General features: G+C 39.4%; 1 long non-coding RNA gene across 1 annotated transcript; it reads right to left on the bottom strand.

Moving 5' to 3' along the window:
• Positions 1–7,714: 7,714 nt before the first annotated feature.
• LOC114486381 (uncharacterized) lies at positions 7,715–14,272 on the bottom strand. The gene is made up of 3 exons (XR_003680022.1): positions 14,238–14,272; positions 10,021–10,178; positions 7,715–7,800 (listed from the first exon to the last, which is right to left on the bottom strand). It is a non-coding gene; the product is annotated as an uncharacterized lncRNA (long non-coding RNA).
• Between the last annotated feature and the right edge of the window lie 2,429 nt (positions 14,273–16,701).

Genomic DNA, 16,701 nt, shown 5'->3' with positions numbered 1-16,701 from the left:
TCAGCTTGTCCATTTTATTGGCATATAGTTGCTTGTAGTAGTCTCTCATGATCCTTTGTATTTCTGCAGTGTCAGTTGTTACTTCTCCTCTTTCATTTCGAGTTTGATTGATTTGAGTCTTCCCCCTTTTTTTCTTGATGAGTCTGGCTAATGGTTTATCAATTTTGTTTACCTTCTCAAAGAACCAGCTTTTAGTTTTATTGACCTTTACTATCATTTCCTTCATTTCTTTTTCATTTACTTCTGATCTGGTCTTTATGATTTCTTTCCATCTGCTTTGGTTTTTTTTTTTCTTCTTCATTTTCTAATTGCTTTAGGTGTAAAGTTAGTTTCTTTATTTGAGATTTTTCTTGTTTCCTGAGGTAGAATTGTATTGCTATAAACTTCCCTCTTAGAACTGCTTTTGCTGCATCACATAGGTTTTGGGTCCTCCTGTTTTCACTGTCATTTTTTCTAGGTATTTTTTGATATCTTCTTTGATTTCTTCAGTGATCTCTTGGTTATTAAGTAGTGTATTGTTTAGCCTCCATGTGTTTATATTTTTTACAGTTTTTTTCCTGTAATTGATACGTAGTGTTATAGCGTTGTGGTCAGAAAAGATACTTGATACGATTTCAGTTTTCTTAAATTTACCAAGGCTTGATTTGTGACCCAAGATATGACCTAACCTGCAGAATGTTCCATGAGCACTTGAGAAGAAAGAGTATTCTGTTGTTTGTGGATGGAATGCTCTATAAACATCAATTAAGTCCATCTTGTTTAATGTGTCATTTAAAGCTTGTGTTTCCTTATTTATTTTCATTTTGGATGATCTGTCCATTGGTGAAAGTGGGGTGTTAAATTCCCCTACTATGATTGTGTTACTGTTGATTTCCCCTTTTATGGCTGTTAGCATTTGCCTTATGTATTGAGGTGCTCCTATGTTGGGTGCATAGATATTTACAATTGTTATATCTTCTTCTTGGATTGATTGCTTGATCATTATGTAGTGTCCTTCCTTGTCTCTTATAACATTCTTTAGTCTAAAGTCTATTTTGTCTGATATGAAAACTGCTACTCCAGCTTTCTTTGGATTTCCATTTGCATGGAATATCTTTTTCCATCCCCTCACTTTCAGTTTGTATGTGTCCCTAGGTCTGAAGTGGGTCTCTTGTGGACAGTATACATACAGGTCTTGTTTTTGTATCCATTCAGCCGGTCTATGTCTTTTGGTTGGAGCATTTAATACATTTACATTTAAGGATATGTATGTTCCTATTACCATCTTCTTAATTGTTTTGGGTTTGTTTTTGTAGGTCTTTTCCTCCTCTTGTGTTTCCTGAGAAGTTACTTCAGCATTTGCTGTAAAGCTGGTTTGGTGGTGCTGAATTCTCTTATCTTTTGCTTGTCTGTAAAGCTTTTAATTTCTCTGTCAAATCTGAATGAGATCTTTGCTGGGTAGAGTAATCTTGGTTGTAGGTTTTTCCCTTTCATCACTTTAAATATGTTCTACCACACCCTTCTGGCTTGCAGAGTTTCTGCTGAAAGATCAGCTGTTAACCTTATGGGGATTCCCTTGTATGTTATTTGTTGCTTTTCCCTTGCTGCTTTTAATATTTTTTCTTTGTATTTAGTTTTTGATAGTTTGATTAATATGTGTCTTGGTGTGTTTCTCCTTGGATTTATCCTGTATGGGACTCTCTGTGCTTCCTGGACTTGACTATTTCCTTTCCCATATTAAGGACGTTTTCATCTATAATCTCTTCAAATATTTTCTCAGTCCCTTTCTCTTTCTTTTCTTCTTCTGGGACCCCTATAATTCAAATGTTGGTGTGTTTAATATTGTCCCATAGGTCTCTGAGACTGTCCTCTATTCTTTTCATTCTTTTTTCTTTATTCTGCTCTGCAGTAGTTATTTCCACTATTTTATCTTTCAGGTCACTTATCCGTTCTTCTGCCTCAGTTATTCTGCTATTGATTCCATCTAGAGAATTTTTAATTTTATTTATTGTGTTGTTCATCATTGTTTGTTTGCTCTTTAGTTCTTCTAGGTCCTTGTTAAACATTTCTTGTATTTTCTCCATTCTATTTCCAAGATTTTGGATCATCTTTACTATCATTACTCTGAATTCTTTTTCAGGTAGACTACCTATTTCCTCTTCACTTGTTTGGTCTGGTGGGTTTTTACCTTGCTCCTTCATCTGCTGGGTATTTCTCTGTCTTCTCATTTTGTTTAACTTACTGTGTTTGGGGTCTCCTTTTCCTAGGCTGTATGTCCATAGTTCCTGTTTTTTTGGCGTCTGCCCCCAGTGGGTAAGGTTGGTTCAGTGGGTTGTGTAGGCTTCCTGGTGGAGGGGACTGGTGCCTGTGTTCTGAAGGATGAGGTTGGATCTTGTCTTTCTGGTGGGCAGGACTGCGTCCAGTGGTGTGATTTGGGTGTCTGTGAACTTACTATGATTTTAGGCAGCCTCTCTGCTAATGGATGGGGTTGTGTGCCTGTCTTGCTAGTTGTTTGGCATGGGGTGCCCAGCACTGGAGCTTGCTGGTCGTTGAGTGGAGCTGGGTCTTAGCGTTGAGACAGAGATCTCTGGGAGAGCTCTCACCGATCTATATTACGTGGAGCCAGGAGGTCTCTGGTGGACCAGTGTCCTGAATTTGGCTCCCCCAGCTCAGAGGCTCAGGTTTGACAGTTGGCCAGAGCTCCAAAACCCTGTCAGCCACACGGCTGGAGAAGATGGGCTGAGTTGGGTGTCCGTCACTGCCCTGTTGTAGCTATGTCTCAGTTGTCTCCAAAGTCGCCCAGATACATTGGGTTATTCCATCATTCCTCAGAACTTGCACATGCCAGTCTGGGATTTATAGATGTCCTCCTGATACTCTTCATTGAATCACCTTGCATTCACGGTGGTGAGAAATATGCTAATAGTGTTGGTTCTCTTCAGTTCAGAGACTGGGACAGTCTGAGCCTTCATGTGACCAAGTCAGGAGCAGCTGGTCGATGGTCCCAAAGTGATAACATGTCACATTCCAACAAGGTTTTCCGCAGTGCCCAAGCAGTAGTCCCAGGCAGCTGCTCTGCTCAGTGGCAGCACTCTGACTGGGGAACTTGGTGGAACCCTCAAACGAGGATTTCTGCTGGACCTAGAACCTGACTTGCCTTCCCAGGCAAGGAGCTGAGGAGAGAATCTCCCAGCCCCGTCTCACCAGAGGAGCAGACACCCGGAAGCTGTGCGGCCAACAGCACAGGAGCTGAGAGGTGGGTGGGTGGGGCTGACAGCCTCCCAAGAAAAGCCACAATCACGTGGAGGGTTTGCGTGCTACAGCCCAGGTGGGGGGAATTAATTCAGAGCTGAGGCTGAGGGTAGTTCCTGGCCCACCCTGCCTGGAAAGACTGGCTTTTTTTTTTTTTTAACATTTGCCAAAATAAAACAATGATAACATATAATACACACACTAAATTACAAGAGTAATACTTGTATTTGCATGTTTTAAATACAACTAATTTCTGGTTACCATTCCCAGATGCCTAGAAGAAAAACCAAATTTTCTTTCTCAGTTTCAAGGAGGTAATATTCATTTCACTTGGTTGAATACAATATGCTATTCAGAATTAGCCAGACTCAAGGTTAAGGCCACAATCTTCCAGACTGACAATTCATTTCAAGACTTGACACCAACTGCAAGTTTGGGGATTTCCCAAAACTATCATCAGTTTCAATAATTCACTAGAATGACTCACAGAATTCAGGAAAAAGGTATACCTGTGATTATAGTTTTATTATAGCCAAAGGATACAAATCAAAACCAGCTAAAGGAAGAGATGCACAGAGCTGAATCTGGGATTGGGCGGGCTCCAAATGTGAAGCTTCTGTGTCCTCAGGGACATCTTACCCTTCCCAGCATCGAGATGTGGTAATCCATACATGAAGTATTGCCAACCCAGGAAGCTCATCTGAGCCTCAGTTTCCAGAGTTTTTACTGACACCTTATTACGTAGGTATGATTGAAGTACTGCCCATGTGGTTGTACTCAGTGTCTACTCCTTTCCACTCCCCAGAGTTCAGGCTGATAACCCATGGCTCAAAGTCTCAATCCTTTCATCAGATGGGTGGTGTTTGAGTGTGCCCAGACTCCATCTCAAGTCATCTTGCTAACATCAAGTATCCAGGGTGATGGAGTCACCTCATTATCATAAAATATCAGGCGTGGTCTGAGAGACCCACCATGAATAACAAAGTTGCTCTTATTCCATGGGAAATTCCATGGGTTTAGAGTTTACTTCCCAGGAGCAGGGACAAGGACAGACTGCTCTTTGGGTAAAGTTAATTCTTCACTATGTATATGCTTAATACTAATATTTATAAATTGTTGAGCACCTACAATGTGGCAAACACTTTATATATTATTTCGAATTCTCACTAGGATTACTATGATAAAATCTTATGTCACATTTTGATAGTTAAGAAACTAAATGTTTTACCTTACCCAAGACTGTAATCTAGTATGTAGCTAACCTATAATTAGAACCCTGATCTGTCTAGCTTCAAAGATCACACCCTTTCTACCATCTCTAGCTTCATTTTATTGTCAATAAATATAAACAGACACTATATGTTCCACCATGATCCCCATTCCAACACCTCCTATGGCTGCTCATCCATCCAAATATTCAATACATTTCTGCCTTTTTTTAAAGGTAAAAATACCTAAGCTATACTCCACAGATAAGAACTTGGAGTGATAACAATATACTGTAAATTTTTGCAGGTAAGGGAAAGTGCATATGTAGTAAAATTTAAGAGATGCATTTTTCAGTGTTCTCTGATTGTAAGGAACAGAAAACACATCTGGATAACCTGCAAAAGGAAATTTCTTGGAAAGCTATGAAGTAATTCATAGAATTAAAGAAGACGCCAAGGAGCCAAGTATTAAAATTCCCTGGGCAGAGGGGCCATTGGTTTAGTTTGAGTTATGTCCCTATATCTTGACAGCCATAAGCATTCTTCACGAAAAGGAAGAGGGGTAATTCCCCATAGAAAAATCAAAGTGCTGCTATTGTAAGGAGGAGGAATGCATGCTTAAGGGAAGGAAATAAAAAAGGAAAAAGAGATTTTATCACCAAGGGGAATTAGTAATAGTGGAAGTATATACACACAAAAAAGAGAGACAATAATCACACTCTTCATGGAAAGACTAAAGAAAAAAAAAGCCCTAACTTTTATGTACACAGAGCAAATTAAAGACTCAAAATATTAGGTTAGTGGTAGTGAAGAAATTGGCTTAGATAAATGAAGTTCTGAATTACTAAAATATACCAAAACTTGAACTGCTTTGTCTGATTTTTCCATGGTGCTTTAAAATATGAAATAGTGTCAGTAGTGAGTGTGCCACAAAGGAGACAGCATCACACCTCCCTTAATAAATATATAATCTACATAAAAGCAAGGTGCTTGCTAAGCAAATATAGCCTTAAGACACACCCTCCCTCCCCAGTTTCCATTTCTACAAGGGTTGCTGTTCTGTGTAGTGGATTCATTGCAAAAACTGTCTCAATTTCTACCCGTCTCTCTGCCCACCCTTTTGGAGATATGACTTTCTAGTTCCTTCCATGAAGACCTGGAGTCTGTCTCCCAGCCTTGGCTCCAGGCTATGCTTGCTTTAGTCATAAGTATGTTGTCGTAAGCCAATTAATTCCAGTTCTGAGCCTAGGTCTCAAGGGGCCTTGTACACTTCTGCTTGCTTTCTTGGATCCCTGCCCCCACAATGAGAGTAAGTCCCTTTAGCCTACTAAAGGGAAGTGAGAAAACCTTGGGGGTGAGCAGAGTGGCTCCTGCTGGGGCCACCCTAGAAGAACCAGCTCCTAGATGGCCTTCCAGTTGGCTGAAGAAACAGAAGCAAGACCAATTCAGATTGGCTGAGCCCAGCTGAGATCTGCAGTACACCAGCCAAGTCCTGGACTCAGAACAAAAGAAATCAATGTTTATTGATTTCTTATACGTTTCCCTGAAGTGTCATGTTTGTTTTTTACAGGGCAATATTGTGGCCATGGGTAACTGATTTGCCTCCTGCTGTCTAGCAGCTACTGAGAGGGAAGAATCAGAGGCCTGCTCTGGTTAGTCCATGTTGTCTCTTGCCAATACTCACAAATAAATAAAAAATGAGAAGCAAATTATACTATTTGACCATCATGTTTTCATGAAGCATTAAGAGGAATCCAGGCAAGCCAACTAAATTTTACAAAGCCAACTTTCATGCACAAACACATAACCACAGCCTAAATTTACCTGATCACTGTCAACTTTCCTCTACACTTTGTGGTTTCCTAGACGCAGGCACAATGTTTACTTAAAAAAAATTCTCATTAGTAGGTATCTTAAAAACATATAGCGGTGAGTACATTTTTAAAAAGATGTTTTCATTAAAAATTATTTGCTTATATGATAAGTATAAAAAATCTTCCTTTCTAATCCAGACAACAAGCCAAAAGAACCTCCTCAAGCTTGGAAATTACTTTTCCTGAAATCAAAAAAACTGTATGAAACTTGAAATCAGAGCTGAGAATTAAAACTTTAAATTTTCCAGGTGATATTTATTAATATCTATTGCATGCTAATGGGACATTCAGAGCTATATATACCCATATACTTCCATCTTATTTTTATAGATCTTGGACTCAGCTTCTTTTTTTAGGTTCCTTCTGGAGCAGAAGTTGCTCAGCACCTTGCATCCTCACTTATAAATCTTTTCTGTTTTTATTTGCCCCAGCTAAAATCTCTACAGAGATTTTTGAGTCTCTTCCTTTCCCAAATCTTTCCCTACCTTCATCTTTTTCTTAAATAAATCAAGATAATTTTAAAAGAAAATGAACAACCCCTCTTAAAGGAAGTGATAAGAGTTTATAGTTTCCAACTGCCTTTTACCTGAGTGCTCCGTGACATGCTATTTTTTTCTCTTTACTCCACATGGTAGCAAATTTTTATAACTGGTTAATACATAATCATTGGAAACCAGATTATATTCTGGATAAGCTAGAATGAAAGGAGTCAATTTCCTGAATACAAATGGATGACATTTTTCTCTTTGAATACTATGATACCAAGTTTTTAATTATGGACTTTTTATTGTAGTTTGCACCCTTATCAAATAATTGTTTTCCACCCAATTCTTAGAGCAGCATTCCCAAAGGACTGAATTTGCTAATCCACATTTGATAGAGAGCTATTTTGTTTTGCTCATTTACATGTTTAAAAGAAGGGACTGGGATACAAAATACACCCTGTGCCCCAAAGCAATGATGAGAAAGAGGAGCTACTCCAAGTGGGGAGTGAAGGGAAAAGTTAGTGTGCTGAAATAGTACATACAAGTATTTCAAAAAGAGAACAATGGAGAAGTCCAAGGACAAATTGATCATTTGTCTTTTAAGGTGAAAATATGCCTCATGTATATCTGACTGGAGATTTGGGAGGGTGATGGGAATGAAAAGGAGATATGCAGATCTTGTGTCAAAAAGGTCCTCTTGGGGCTTCCCTGGTGGCGCAGTGGTTGAGAGTCCGCCTGCCGATGCAGGGCACACGGGTTCGTGCCCCGGTCCGGGAAGATCCCACATGCCGCGGCGCGGCTAGGCCCATGAGCCATGGCCACTGAGCCTGTGCGTCCAGAGCCTGTGCTCCGCAATGGGAGAGGCCACAACAGTGAGAGGCCCGCGTACCGCAAAAAAAAAAAAAAAAAAGGTCCTCTTGGCTGTAGAAGGGCTTTCCTTGAGACAGCTGGTACCCCAGGGTCTACAATTGCGGAATGGTAAAGGTTGTTTTCAAAGAAGGCCTGAAAGAGGAAAAGGATAAAAAGAAGATAATATCTAGGGACAGTCAAAGAAGTTAGCATCTTGGGAACAGCTGGAGAGCTGGACCTAAAAATACAGATCGAAAAGAAGAGACAATAAAAAAAAAAAAAAAAGAGTATTACTTGGGTCTGGCCTGGGGAAGAATGGCAAATATGGTCAAGTGTGTAAGTGAATTAAAGAGGTAGAAAAGAGAAGTCAGTTAAGAATATACTTGTGACCTTATCTGGGTAGGATCAAGCTCCTATGGAAACTCAAAGGAAGGCTAATAAATCATCACTTGGACCCAGAACAGGAATGAGAAGTTGAATGGGCTATTCAAAATTCTGAGACTGCACTTGCAGAGTAAAGGGGAGCAGATATACAGCATATGAAATGATTGAATTGTGTCGAAAGACATGGCATTAATCAGGCTTATGGCCTTGCATCATAACCCTTGGGTGTAGTTTCCTCTCTTATAAAATGAAAAGGTTGCACAAACTCATCCCTTAGATGTCAGCTCTCATGTCCAAGAAATCTGACACTCTTGTAAAACCCTGGTTGCATTTAATCTGTGGACCCATGTTTCTCAATGGTGGGGGGATATTTGGCAATATCTGGACATTTTTAGTTGTCATAACTTGGGGAACGCTACTGGCATACACTAGGTACAGGGCAGAGATTCTGCTACATATTCCACAAGGAACAGGGTACCCCTCCTCTCCCAACAAGGAATTGTCTAACCTGCAATGTCTATAGTGCTCAGGTTGAAAAACTCTGTTATAGGCCAAATTTATTTGCATCCAATTCTTGTTTACCAATCACTTAGTTCTTCAGCTCCTCTAATTGGTATAGAAAATACTGGCATTAGCATTCCATTAGAGAGAACAGGCATAAGCTGGGATCATTCTGAAGGAAGAAAGCTTACCCTTGAAACTATCCACTGATGAAGCAAAAATGTCACAACTCTATTTATCATAGAATAGCAATGGAAAAATTATTTGTGTCCTTAATTCTCTAATTGTGTCTTAATTCTGTTCAGCAGTGGCAGCAGATTTTAGGAGCCAGGAGATATGGATTCCAGTGTGTTCTGTCATTAACCCATAGTCACTGGACCAAGTCACTCAGTCACAGAGATTTGATAGTAGTATCGAATTCATATCTGTTTTACCTTATATCAGGATTGCTATGAAAATCAAATGAAAGGAGATCTGAAAGTGACTTGAAAAGTTAAAAGTGCTAGAACTATATAAAAAGTGATTTATGCTTATGTTTGACATTATTTCAAGCATATTCTCTAGCTAAATCTTGTGATATATGAAACTGAGCTCAACAAAAATTTGAATTCCAATTTGGAAAAGCACTGTAATAGATATTATCCACACTACAAACAGGAAAACAAAACAATAAAGTTTCTGTTCACTAAGTGCTGAAAGTCTAGTGTGGGAAAGGTATCAGTTATCTATTACCACAATAAGGCTGCACAATAAACCATTACAAAACCCTAAGTGTCCTACAGCATTAAATCTTTATTGCTCACCTGTCTAGGATCAGCTGAGGTTTAGCCAGGTGGCTCTGTCTTGGCTTAGCTCACTCATATATCAGAAGCTTGGCTAGCTGTCAACTAACCTAGGACGGCTTGGCTGGGGCAATTGGCTCTGCTTCATGTGTCCTCATCCTTGTATAGATTAGCCTTGAGCATGTTCTCATGTTAGTAGTAGAGGGCAAGCTTCTGCTTACAACTTGTCTGCTACCGTCCCATTGGTCAAAGCAAGTCATGTGACTGAGCTCAAAGTGTGGGTGCAACCTTTCACCCACAGTGAGTGGACACTGTAAAGTTACATGGGAAACGATGCAGATGCAAGGAGTGGTCATGATTTGGGCCAATGATGCCATCTACTTTAGGAAACAAACATAGATACTGGATGATGAAGAGTTACATCCATACCTGATGGAGAAGATTATACATCATTGAAATTTTCTGAACTTTCAGTTGGATGAAATTACTGAGTGTAACTCTGAGTTGACTTCCCTGAAGGGGTAATGATTTTGTTTCATGTCTAAGAAGAAAGGCATTCACAAATGTTTAGTGGTGAAAGGGATGGATGGTGGAAAAGTCCCTTTCTCCCTAAATCTATATGGAATTGTATGACTCACTCTTGCCAATGGAATATGAGGAGTAATTGTGTCATTTCCCCAATAAGATAGTTAGAAAGTAGGTGTACCTTCCCTGTTCTTTCTTTCCCCTTCCCCTGGTTGGAGGCAAAGTACTTCAAGGCCCTAGGAAATGATGAGCCACAAGATGGACAGAAGCTGAGTCCCTGAATCTCCATATAGAGGAAAGTCAACGGCCAGGCATCAATAAACAACATTGGACCAGTACCTGAGTTTGAAAGAAATGGTTGTGTTAAGCCAGTAACATTTTCAGACTTATTTGTCACATTGGCAAGCATTATTCTAGTATCACTCAATTTTAATATAACAATGTCACCAATTTTAAAAAATTTTTAAAGAATTAAAATTGTTTTTTCTTAGAAGTTTAATACAGCTTTTCACCCAAACCTGAGAAATTAAATCACTAACACATTTCTCACCAAGTATCTAATCTGTTTGAAAGTTTCCAGCAATGGTAAGCTTACTAACTTCTGAAGCAATCATTTCTCTGTGAGAAAATTCTGTTTATAGGAAAAAATATCCCTAGTTTGAGTTGCATATCCTGTTTATAGGAAATTCTGTTTATAGGAAAAAATTTCCCTAGTTTGAGTTGCATATCCCTATGTATCTACACATTTGTCTATTCTAGAATTACCAGGCTTAAACTTACTCCCTTATTCTCTCTTCTAAAAGGCTGGTTTGATTTTTTTTTTCTTTTGTTTTCGACCGTGCTGTGTGGCTTGCGGGACCTTAGTTCCCTGACCAGGGATCAAACCTGGGCCCCGGCAGTGAAAGCGCGAGTCCCAACCGCGGGACTACCAGGGAATTCCCAAGGGCTGATTTTTTATTATTTCAAGATATCTATACATTCTACCTCCAAACTATAATGTCTTTTCTTCACAAATCAATCATGGCTTAAAGAAAATAAATTAAACTTTAAACTATTTTTAGGAAGCCCAGAAGCAGTAATTATATATCAAGCTTCAATATCCTTTGTAAACTGTGATAGCCACTAGTTTTACTAACTCTGTGACAGGGTAACTTATATTGTTAGTTGAGAAAACTAATACATAAAAAAGAAAAAGATCTATCATACAGAATGAAAGTCACAGGATATTTGGGGGCAAAAACAAACATTTGAGATTTTTAAGCATTCCAAACATAGTGGTAGAAAGAGATCACAAAGCCATTTACAAATATACGGATTTTACCATGTTGGGACTGATAACTTTTTGAGGTTTTTGTTCCAATATTTTGACATAAAGAAGGATCTGTATTAACTAAGACAACTAGAAGAATTTTTAATGTAATTTCTAAGAAATTCTGTTTTTTGAAGTTCTATAACACCAGCATCTTGTATCCATTATTTGTATTTATACTTTTTTTTCTCTGACTTGAATATTGATTCAATTATGCAAAGCTTCCAAGAGGAAAGCTTCATATTGAAAACTTCTGACCCCTTTGTGCAGTTTTTACTAACCAATCAGACTTACAGGAGTTTTTTTCCTCCCCCTAGAATGGTAGAACATGGTACATGGCGACCTCTACTGGTTCTCAGATAATGTAGCCAAAGTCACTGACAATTTCAGCAAACAGCAGCTGCTTTTGTGAGGCCTAGGGAAAATTACTAGCATGATCTGAAAAGTAAATATTTAAGAAAAATAACAGATCTCTGCTAGCTTTAATGCAGTTTCAAATTCTATATTCAATAATTTCTTCAGTTCAAGAAATGTGTTGGGTTTTGACCCTCACCTCCCACCTGTGTTTTACTTATTTCTGAGAATGAAAGCATAGTTGCTATAGAGTCAGGAAAACACGTATTTCAGATTTCAAAAACAATTCTTGATAGTTTTACTTATTACAAAAGGAAGACAAGCTTGTTGAAAAAAAATTCAAACATTCATGAACTGATATCAGTAAAAAAGTGAAAGTCTCTTCATCAGCATTTCCCCTCCCTAGTCCTACTTTCCAGGATTCAGATTAATTTCCCATGCGAAAAAAATATTTTTCGTGTGTGGATTACCTGGCTTGGGATTTTAGGCTTAGTTTGTGTAGATGGAATTTAAGCATATGTTGGCTTTTAGAGTAACAGGGTAAGGAGGAAAAAACGACACTCTCTTTCCTTGGCCTTTAATAATTTAATACTCAAGAAGATTGCTCACAGATCTTGCCAGAGGAAAGATTTAGCTAGTTTTCTTCTCCTAAAAGTATCAGGGTGCTAACATTAATTTTCAAACAGGTGGGAAAAAGAACTCAGTGTGCTTGAATATAAGTAGCCCAAATCCCAAAGGTTTTCAAAATTAAGTACACGGTAAGAATTGTGCTCCACCAGAATTAATAAACTTATTTTTAAAATAGGCCAAATTCCATTTAGAAATGTTGCAACATCAAAAATCTCTGAATAGGGACTTCCCTGGTGCGCAGTGGTTAAGAATCCGCCTGCCAACGCAGAGGACATGGGTTCAAGCCCTGGTCCAGGAAGATCCCACACGCTGCAGAACAACTAAGCCCACGAGCCACAACTACTGAGACCATGTGCCGCAACTACTGAAGCCCATGCGCCTAGAGCCTGTGCTCCGCAACAAGAGAAGCCACCACAATGAGAAGCCCATGCACCATGAGGAAGAGTAGTCCCCCCTTGCCGCAACTAGAGAAAGCCTGCGCGCAGCAGTAAAGACCTAACGCAGCCAAAAAAAAAAAAAAAAAATCTCTGAATAATAAGGCTTCTTAATTCTTCACTCATAGGACCATTTAACATTAGACGTCTAACACAAACACAAGACAATGCCAAAAAACAAGCAATCTTAGTAGTTTCATGGAGTTCATGGTTTGATTCACCCTATAAAAAAGAGTATTAAGAAAGCTTTCTTATTCAGGATGAAAAAAGGAAAGCTAGAATTAAGAGTATTTTGTGCATGTAGGTTAGAGGTTTACTAGCATTTCAAGATAAGATAATAGTTTTAACTATTAGAAGATGGGTAAAATCCTAGCTATATCAGGTCCTTGAAAATGGAAATTAAAAAAAGAAATTGTTTTTCAAGAAATTTATTGAATGGGCACAGAATAAAACACCATTCTCCAATAAATGTAACATTCACTAGAAGATTTAATCACTTTGCCCTAAATTACAGGAGTTTGCTGGATGTTGGAAGTTTTTGAATTAGATTTTAATGGTTGCTTAGGATAGAGAGCTAGCTTGTGCTAATGAAGTGAATCAGGCTAGTGGTTTTCAGCTGTGGGTCCTCAGACCAGCTCTGATTTGCCACAGTATTTCCCCTGGTCCACCATGAAATCAGAACACTAAGATAAACCAAGATGATTTTTCATGAAGCTAAGTACATTAAATTTAAAGAACTGCACTTTAAACTTTGTGTTTGTGCTATCAATTATCTTTTTTATGAAAAAGGTAATAATGGAATAAAATGAGTAAAAATAAAATTAAAACTGATCTTATTTGGCAAAAGAATAGTTGACAATACTCTGGTTCCCCCCTCCCCAAACTTTTGAAATTTTTTTACGTATCTTTAAAACACCAAAGACTGTTGTCACTGCCTTGTCAGTCCTTTAAGTTTTTCAAAATAGTCATTTTACCCTAACATCTCAGGTATGCAACTTCTGAATCAAGTTTCCTCAGGTCAGAGTTCGTACAGCACTTACAAAATCCCCTTTTGGACAGTAAGAATACGGCTAAAATAACACGTGACTTACCATAATTCCAAACTATTATAGAACTTCTGCATTTTGTGGAAAGATTTTTTTTTTTTTTTGTCTTCTGGTTTTTGAGAAACACTTGTGAAATCCACATGTATATCAGTGGGATTTATCTTTCAGAATTCGGAAGATATGTTTTGCCAGTCATAAATGAACTGTAATCCCCATAGACTCAAGTTTAATTCAAAAACACTCTCTCCAGAGCTGCTAAATTTGGCAATCCACAGTCTCTCCTCCATATGCTCCTCCTTAGGGGATTTTACATACATTGTCCATAATGGTTTCTACTAAGGATGTCTGGAAAAGTTGATATTATGGACACAGAAGGGCCATTAAAGGGAATTTGAAAACAGACCCATTAAGTTGAAGTATACAATTGTAAGAGTCTTCAAGTTGGATGGACTCTGCTAATTGATATTCAAGGAATAACTCCATCTACCCGCAGTTTATATCATAGCGTCTAACTGCTCATGTTTGTATCGCTAACCAACCTGGTTTGGTAGTCTCCCTGGAGAGAGGAATATTAGCAGAAAGCGGTGAGCATAAAAAAGAACAGCAGATAAATAATGAATTGTACCTAAATGTGGGCCTCATTTCCATTCCATTCTGTTGTTCAGCGCCTTCACTGTTTCAAATCGCCATCTTTTTTTCATTAATTACATCAGCTCTGCCTCTGTTATGTCTTGTTGGAAAAGAGAAAAGAAAGTTTCCATTATTTCCCTTCTAGACTGTGGAATGCAGCAGCTGTTGTGTTCTGCAAACATCCAGTCATATCTTAGAATCTCTGGTCGTTTTTGAGCGGATTTAAAAACACGTTTCTCTATTGTTATGCTCACTGTCCCAAAACTCGTGAGCTTGTGTTTCTTTTCTCTCTCTGCTCATCTTTTTGTGGCCTTACTCCCTTTTCCTCCACCTGGCTCTCATTTTCAAGATTTGTAATAGTTCTCAAGAGCAATGCAAGTATCCCAAAGGTTTCTCTGCTGGGCCCTGTCTCAGCCCTACAGCACTATGTCTGAGGGGTTTGCTTTGTTTTAATTACGTTACCTTTCCTTCTGTTTAAATGACTTGCAGGACACAGTCTCTCTTCTGCCATGCATGTTGGACAACAGCACTGTGGTCCTTGTCATGCGACACTTGGCAAAGGCAGAATCTGCAGTTTTACCTGCAGCAGCTGCCTTCACGGGTTGAGAATCACATAGTCATAATGATTCCTTGAATGTGGACAGTACTTTCTGGTTTTGAAAGTTCTTCCCCACCCATTGTCCCATTTGACACCACAAGGATCCTACAAAGCAAATAGGATGTATGTTATTCTTCCCATTTGATAGATGAGGAGAAATATGGCCCTAAGAAGTCATGGAATTGGATCAGCAAACTCTGAGCACTGGTGAGAGATGGAACAGGAACAAGAAGTCTGGCTTCTGTCTTTGGTGTTTTCTCCCAGAGCTTTTCCTCCGGTCTCTCTTTCTTCATCCGTAAAACGGGAAACATACTACCTTTGTGTTATGAGGAAAGAATGAAAGAATCCGGGTGAGTGCCACTTAGTAAGTGCTCAGTAACTGTTTATTGTGATCCTTTGTCATATAAATCCAACAGCTAAATTGGCTGAATAACATACATATGCAGCTGCTCTCTGGCTGCATGCATCAGGATGTATTGTTCCTCAAAGGAGAGCTTTTGAGCAGCCACTGACTGAACTACGTTAATTAGAAATTGATGTTTGGTTCCAGCAGTGCAGCAGCAACAATCCTCCTCCCCTTTTGCTCCCACAAGGAAAATGATACATGTAGCTTGATTCTTCTACACAACAAAACCAGCTAACCCAACACAGTATGGTGCACATGTGGATAACAGATTCTGCATTTAGAGTATCCAGTCTCACGATTTGCAAGCTGTATGATCATGGTCTGGACAAATTATTTAATCTCTCTGTGCCTCAGTTTTTCCTCTCCATAAAATGTGGATATTGAGGCTTATCAAATGGGTTTGTCGAGGGGAATAAATGAGTATAACAGGGATGTTTAATTTAAAAATTTGACCAGGGCACCAAGGTATGGTAGCTACCAGACATAATAGATCTTCAAAATGCAAAATTCTCGAGTCTATTGTAAAGAAAATACTCGAGTCCACTGAGTTATGAGCCCTTTAACTGGGTCCTTCACTGAGAGGAGCGATATGAAAACAACAAAAGGCCTGGGATTTGGAGAGGGTCTATCAGGAGATTTTCCTGGATGAGAGCTGCATTCTTACCTTCCCCCGCGGGGAGGGGTGTGGTTGTGCAGCCTCCCCAAGGCAGGCCTGGTGAGAGGGGCTTCCCTGGAACCACTCAGAGCGTATGGTAGGTGTTCCTGGGCCCCAGGGACTGTAGCCCACAGCATGCCTGAGAGAGTGAGAGCAGGTGATGACAACAGAGCCGAGAGTTGCCTCTGGGCAGTAACTGCACCTGCCCAGTATCAAGTTAAGTCGTACGGATCCTGGGGACTAGTTGTAGAAATTATGGCTGTGAGGTCAGCCTGCGGTTGTTTTTAAAGGGATTCCACTCCAGTACACGGTCCGCGGGGAAAGGAGATGGTAGGCACACGTGACTATCCTGGCTGGGGCAGGGACTAAAGCAGGATGGAGAGGCTCAGTCAAAGCTGAGGCCCAGCCCATGATAAGAGAGTTTCAGCCGAGGGATCTGGGAGGGAGTCCCCAGGGATGGAAAGGTTTCCCGGGAGAAAACTTGTGAGTGCCTGTTGGGAAAAACTTCTCCTGTTCCCTATTCCTCCTTCCATGAGCCTTCCTGCACTGTAACTAGCCAACCAAAGGCAGACAGACCAATGGGGATGCGGAGGCAGGAGAGTTTTCCCTTTAAATCAAGTTTAAACTTCGACTATAACACAATAACGTATGTTTATTTTATTTTATTTTCATTTTTTAAAACATCTTTATTGTAGTATAATTGCTTTACATTGTTGTGTTAGCTGCTGCTGTATAACAAAGTGAATCAGCTATACGTATACTTATGTCCCCATATCCCCTTCCTCTTGCGTCTCCCTCCC

Source organism: Physeter macrocephalus, chromosome 6 (assembly GCF_002837175.3).
Source record: "Physeter macrocephalus isolate SW-GA chromosome 6, ASM283717v5, whole genome shotgun sequence".
Classification (NCBI taxonomy): domain Eukaryota; kingdom Metazoa; phylum Chordata; class Mammalia; order Artiodactyla; family Physeteridae; genus Physeter; species Physeter macrocephalus.
This window is presented reverse-complemented; position numbering and strand designations above follow the sequence as displayed.